The sequence below is a fragment of the Zootoca vivipara genome, chromosome 6, assembly GCF_965207765.1.
Source record: "Zootoca vivipara chromosome 6, rZooViv2.hap1.1, whole genome shotgun sequence".
Lineage (NCBI taxonomy): Eukaryota > Metazoa > Chordata > Lepidosauria > Squamata > Lacertidae > Zootoca > Zootoca vivipara.
This window is the reverse complement of record NC_142589.1, coordinates 80,087,236-80,093,929: the sequence shown is the minus strand read 5'-3', so window position 1 is coordinate 80,093,929 and position 6,694 is coordinate 80,087,236.

Genomic DNA, 6,694 nt, shown 5'->3' with positions numbered 1-6,694 from the left:
GGCAATCCCATTTAAAGAACAACTGCGGAGGCTGCATGAAAATGTTTTGGAGTTTTCTCCACCTGCCTTTCCAAGCTCACACCTGCACCATGATCTTAAGTTCTATGTTTCCACTTTAAATGGCCATGGCTTCTCCCAGAGAATCCTGAGAAGTGTAGTCTGTTTCAATGTGCTGAGAGGTGTTCAGAGACCCTCCCTATTTGTCTCCCAGAGCTACAGTTTCCTGAGAAGAGGAACTCTATTTATTTCCTACAAATTCCTGTTTGTTTGCTGTGTCGCATAGTGATAGTGTCAGACTAGAACCTGGGAAAGACCAGGGTTCAAATTCCCCCCACCTTGGCCATGAAGCTTGGTGTCCTTGGGCTAGTCACTCACTCTCAGCCTAACCTACCTCGCAAGGTGGTTGTTGTGGAGATTAAATAGGGAGGGAAATATCTATGTATGCTACCTTTTTCAAAATTACCGTACTATTGTTATTGAAAGAATTTCAATTATTTGGGGGCGGGAGTGTTACAAAGGGGGGAGGGGAAAGTGAGGGGGGAGCAAAGATGTTTATAAGAAAGAGAGAGAGAAGAGAAGAGAAGAGAATATACAAAAATGCTATGTAATATACTCCACCTTGAGCTCCTTGGAGGAAAAGTGGGAATAAATACCTTGCCCATGTTTTAATCAAAAGGACAGGACCCTTGTGCGAATGACGAAACTGAGTGTCTTGTTTATTACCATAATCCTGAGTGTATCTTTGGCAGATATAGTCTATTGTATGGTCCAAACCAGTCTTTGTAGCAGAGACTATAATTAAAGTTTGCTAGAAACACAAGATTTGTGTGCTGATTGTTATGTTAAGCCATGGATAGGCAAACTAAGCCCGAAGGCCGGATCCGGCCCAATCGCCTTCTAAATCTAGCCCGGTCCAGGAAACAGCGTGTTTTTATATGAGTAGAATGTGTGCTTTTATTTAAAATGCATCTCTGGGTTATTTGTGGGACATAGGAATTCGTTCATTTCCCCCCCCCCAAAAAAAAAGGTCTGAGGGACAGTGGACCGGCCCCATGCTGAAAAAGTTTGCTGACCCCTATGTTAAGGATTAGAAGGTCAGGAAGCTCTATCAATGCTTTCCAGGCAGCACTCAGAAAGGCAGGACTGAGAGAGACTCCAGGGCAAACCCACCTTGAAGAATCTGAGACCCTCCCACGGGTTCCCTGTGAAAGGGGGTGCTGCCCCAATCCAGGAATTATAGCTCAGTGAGGGGAATAGCAGAGGCAGATTCATATACTGAATTGGACAGAACGAAAAAGCGAGAGCCGGGGGTGCATGCCAGATTTTGGCCTCGCATGTGGTGCTGCTGAAATTTAAAAGACCAAAGTCTGCCCCTGGAAACGGGGGTGGTCTCCTAAAAACTATCAGGAAATGATAGACAAGAGGGGCAGCAAACTCAGTGACCGCCCCAGGCGGCAAAACCCCCAGTTATGCCACTGACCTGCGTCCCTCCCCATCAATCTTTGACCAGCCTCGCTTGGGAGCAGAGCCCAGCTGCTCTTCTGGCTGCCAGGGGGGTGGAGGAAGCCAAGTCAGATGGAGGGTCAGTGGGAAAAGAGACCCAGACGGGGCCTGCCGGGACTTCTGCCAGTCCTGCACCCTGCCCAAAAGTCACATGCTGCGCTTTGAGATCCAAGGAGCTCCAAGGTCCAAGCAGGAGGCAGTTGAAGCCAAGACTCCAGGCCACGATGCCGGAGGCAGCCAGGAAACAAGGAGCAAACAGAAAAAGTCTTTGGCCCTCTGTCATACTGACCGGCTTTTGAAAACTCAAAGCAGGGAGATTCGAACTCCTGCCCACATTTTGAACTCTTGTCTCCTGGCTATCCTGACTCCTTGGACCACAGAATCATTAAAGCCCATGCCAAAGATTGATCCACGGGCATTGAAGACATATTCCTTCATTTACAAAGAAGAAGGCTGTCAATGGCTGCCAGGAACAATGGCTAAGGAGGGAAGAGGGTTGTTCTTCCACTCAATTCCCGATTGTGGGTTTTCCATAATGGACATCTGGTTGGCCACTGTGAGATCAGGATGCCAGACTAAATGAAAAAGCTTTGGCCTGCTCCAATAGGCAGGCTCTTTTTGTGTTGCTATGTTAACCCCCACAAAGATTCCCTTTGCAAATAATATAGGCATATAAAAATAAAGGTATTCTCTGTTGAGTTCCATCATTATGGAGAATAAGGGTTCTATGTGGCCTTAAATGAGCTAGGCGTTTGCATGTACTGATGGCACCAAGTGACCACATGCATCAATATTTGCACAAGAAATAAAATCATGACATGTATTTTTAAAAGTCAGTTGAGCTCTGTCCTTTAGGCACTTTGTAAGACATCTTTTCAAGAAGGGCAATTTGCCCGTTCTCTGGCATCCAGAAACACCTGCTTCACATTGGGCAGTTTTTGCTCAGAAGTGCAGAGTGAGGCCTCCTCTGCCTCTACTGCTGGATTGGGGGGGGGGCAGCAGGAAGAGCAGGTCAGCTGAGGAGACGGCTAGTTCTGTGGTTCCTCTGTGTGAACCTTGTTCATGTGAACAGGGGCTGAGCAATAGAGGGAGATTTGCCGGAGAGGTTGTGATAAACTTGGGACATATGATCACTGATGGTGGGAAAGTAAGTTGGCACAAGAAATTTGGGGTTCAATTTTGACAGGAATGATAAATATCACCATATAAACTGCTCTTTGTTGTCCAGAACGATTATTGCTGAATATATATTATTTCTCTTTTCGAACTTTATTAAGTAGTCAAAATATTTTACAACAAAACGAAACAAAAATAGTCAGTTTGAGACTTGCTGTTATACTGTAGATCCAATAGTGCATCAGAACATGAAGAGGTTCAATCTGAAATCAGACTACAAAATAAGATTATTGATCTCACAGGACCAGAGATGGCTAGTAATAGTGGATACCAGGCTATAATCAGTGCCAAATTTGGTAGGAACCTGCCAGACCTGAGTTTGTTTCTTGAAATATGTCAAAAATATACCATACTTTTCCATGTATAAGACTAGGATTTTTTTCTTTAAAAGTTATGTTAAAAATTGGGGGTCGTCTTATACATGGATCTGTTTAAAAAAGGTGACAGAACTGATTGCGGAAACTATCAAGGTATCTCTTTATTAGCTGCGGCCAGCAAAATTCTTGCAAGGATCTTAGCAAACAGTCTCTTAACAATATCCGAGGTGACCCTTCCTGCAGAGCCGGCACGACAATGTAGGCGAACTAGGCAGTTGCCTAGAGCGCCAAAATGGAGGGGGCGCTGGCCAGCCTGCCCCCCAACCCCCGCCGCCGCCGCCCTCCCACAGCGCACCTGTGGCTTCGTTTTGTTTTTTCCTGAGGCTGCCGGGCTGGGGGCTGGGCTGGGGCCTTGGGAGGAGGTGAGGGGCGGGCTAGGCTAGCGAGACGCCACGTTATTGGTTGGCTGGCGTGACACCCCATTCTCCTAACTGGCCCGCCCCTCGCCTCCAGGCTCTAGCCCTGCTTTGCAAAGCACGTGTGCCATCGCTGAACGGGCAGCAGCAGGCTCAATGGTACTGCATTATTAGTCCTCCCCCACACCAACTCTGGGCAACTCCCACCCTCCTTTCGGCTCCCCTCCTTGCACTTGGCTGTGAAGGTTGCACGCTGTGTGCCTCTCCTGGGCAAGAGCAGAGCCTCTCCTTTTCTCTCTCCCTCGACTCTGCCTTTTGAAAATAGTGTGGTGGTGGTGGTTGCTATTTGTTGAGACTGGGTCGACTTCACTTCGCCGCCTCCCGGGACAGCCGGTGAGTGTGTGTGTGTATGTGGGCGGCAGGGTGAGAAAAGCGTGCGCTTCCCTCGCCGCCCCTTACTGTGAGTGGAGAGCGCAGGAGAAGGCTGGGTTTGCCACCGCCGCCGGGTCAGTTCATTAACACTGCCTCCCCCACCCCAGGAGAAGGAGGGGGTGTTGGCGGCGGCGGCAGAGGGTCAAGGGGGCATTAAAGACCCGGGAAGCTCAGCCGCTGCTGCTGCCCGCTGGCCACTACAACCCTCGGTCGCTGCCGGAGCCGAGCGGTGGTGGACATACTGAACCAAACCCGGTGCCGTTGCTGCGTCTTGCTGCTGCTGCCGGTGTCTCTGTGTGGCTGCTGAGGGGTGGAAGCTGCCACAGCAGCTGCTGCTGATGCTTCCACCGGCTCCGAGTCCCGGGCTGTGGGCGGGAGGGAAGCGATGAGGGAAGGGAGGGGTGGGGTGGGTGGTGGCGTGCGCGGCCCCTGCTCATTGTTCAAGGGAAGGGCAGCCGAGGAGACTGGGACGCACGCGGGCAACCCCTTGCGCACAGGGAGACCGTGCGTGCCTGGGTGGGGCTCCTCTCTCAAAACTGGGGGATGCTGCCGGTGGTCTCTCGGGGTGTGTGGTGTGTATGTGTGTGCACGCGCACTCGCTGCTCCTGCTCGTTCTCTGTCTCCCCCTCTCCCACGCCGCACCCGTATGGTCTCCCGCACAACTCGTGCCCAAGGCTAGCGAGCAGCTTCTTCCTCAAAAGTCTTCTCCTGCAAGTTGGGGCTGCGGAGAACGGACCCCAGTATGCCCAGTGGGATGGGCGAGACCAAATTTACGCGCGCAGCTGCGGCGGGGGCAGCCGCATTTCCTTACGGGAACGTCACTTGGGTTCCTTGTGAGATGCACCCCCACTCCTCAATATTTTTTTGCCGCCTGAGGCACAGCAGCAAATGGTTGCCCACCCTCCGCAAGCCATGGCCAACTAAGTCATATTGGAGCCAGAGGCAAAGAACCCTTCAAGTGCCTCTCCCTAGAGTTCCTGCTCTCTCTCTGTGTGTGTGTGTGTGTACATATATATACAGTGCTTTTGGGGGGGCGAACGCATACCCCCTAAACATTTTGTGAATCTTTGTACTTTCGTCCATTCACTGTATTTATTTTTCCCAATTTGAACTATAAAATGGTGATTTTCTTGAGTCAAAATGAGAGTACCCCTAAAGCAGGGGTCCCCAGACTTACCGTGCGGCGGGCCGGTGCCCGCCGCGCCGACCGCGCGGCGGGCCGGACGGCAGGGGAGTGCGCGCGCAGCGGGCCGGAGGGCGGGGGAGTGCGCGCCCGTGCGCATGCGCACACGCACACGGGCGGAAAAAAAATCGCCGAAAATCGCTTGTGCGCATGCGTATGGGCCTCCCCCGACCCGGAAGTGCACCAGAAATGACCTCTTCCGGGTCGGGAGAGGCCCATACGCATGCGCACAAAGGATTTTCGGCGATTTTTTGCCGATTTTTTAGATCGTCGCTGCGCCGTGAGAGCGGGCGGCGGCAGCGGGCGCCGGGGGTCGTCGCGGGCCGGATTGGAAGGCCGATTGGGCCGCATCCGGCCCAGGGGCCGTAGTTTGGGGACCCCTGCCCTAAAGGAAAAAAGCACTGTATATATACATACACATACAGAGAGTGTGAGAAAGTGTTAATTTGAATAGCTAATGATTTCCTGCATTTCAGGACACCACAAATTAGACACCTGAGGCAGCCTTATAGTAGGACTGGCTCTGTCCAGACGTTTTGAATGCTAATTGCTAATAAATGTCGCTCCTGCCTAGGCCCGCTGCTTTGGGGCGAGCGTCGAGGGAGGGCTCCATCTGGGCCGCTTTCCCTCCCCCCCACCCCACAGTGAACCGGGGAGAAGGGAGACATGGCCGCCCCTGTGAGAGGTGGCGACAGGATCAGCGCCCCGAAAGCACTCCTTTCGGGGCACTTATCCCACTGCCGCTTCCTTCCCCCCCCCTCTTTCTTTCTTTCTTTCTCTCTCTCTCTCTCTCTCTCTCTCTCTCTCTCTCTCACCCACCCCTTCCTTACTTCTCTGTCTCTTCCCTCCCTCCCTCCTTCCCTCTCCCTCCCTCTCTCTCTCTCTTTCATCCCTTCCTTCCTTGTCTTCCTTCCTTCCTTCCTTCCTTCCTTCCTTCTCTCTCTTCCCCCTCCCTCCCCACCCTGCACTATTATTCTGTGGTAGCAGGACTGCCACTGCTTTGGAACACATAGCAGAGATCATGGTTACAAGGAACAGGTTGGATGTGAAATACATCTGTGTTTGAAATATGACTGGTGGGGGGGGGCAGAAGGTGATCTCGCCTAGGGCGCAAAAAACCCTAGCACCAGCCCTGCCTTCCTGAATCTCAAAATGGTTTTCAAAATGGTTGTCCTTGTAGGGGGACAGTGGACATGATTTTCACCGCTCGACAGCTTCAGGAAAAATGTAGAGAGCAAAACCAACCCCTGTATTTGGCGTTTATCAACCTGACTAAGGCTTTTGACACTGTCAATCGTAATGCCCTGTGGACTGTCCTCCTGAAAATTGGCTGCCCACATAAATTTTTAAACATCATTCGGCTCCTTCATGATAATATGACAGCAACAATAGCAGATAACAATGGCTCTCAAAGTGGGATCAGGTGTTAAACAGGGTTGTGTTATTGCCCCAACTCTATTCATTATTTTCATTGCCATGATCCTACACTTTGTCGAAGGGAAACTCCCCACTGGGATAGAAATCATATATCGAACAGATGGAAAGCTCTTCAATCTGAGCAGGCTGAAAGCAAAGAGTAAGCTTACCATAACTTCCGTCATAGAGCTTCAGTATGCTGATGACAACGTACTGTGTTCACACTCAGAGAATGACCTCCAAACCATCCT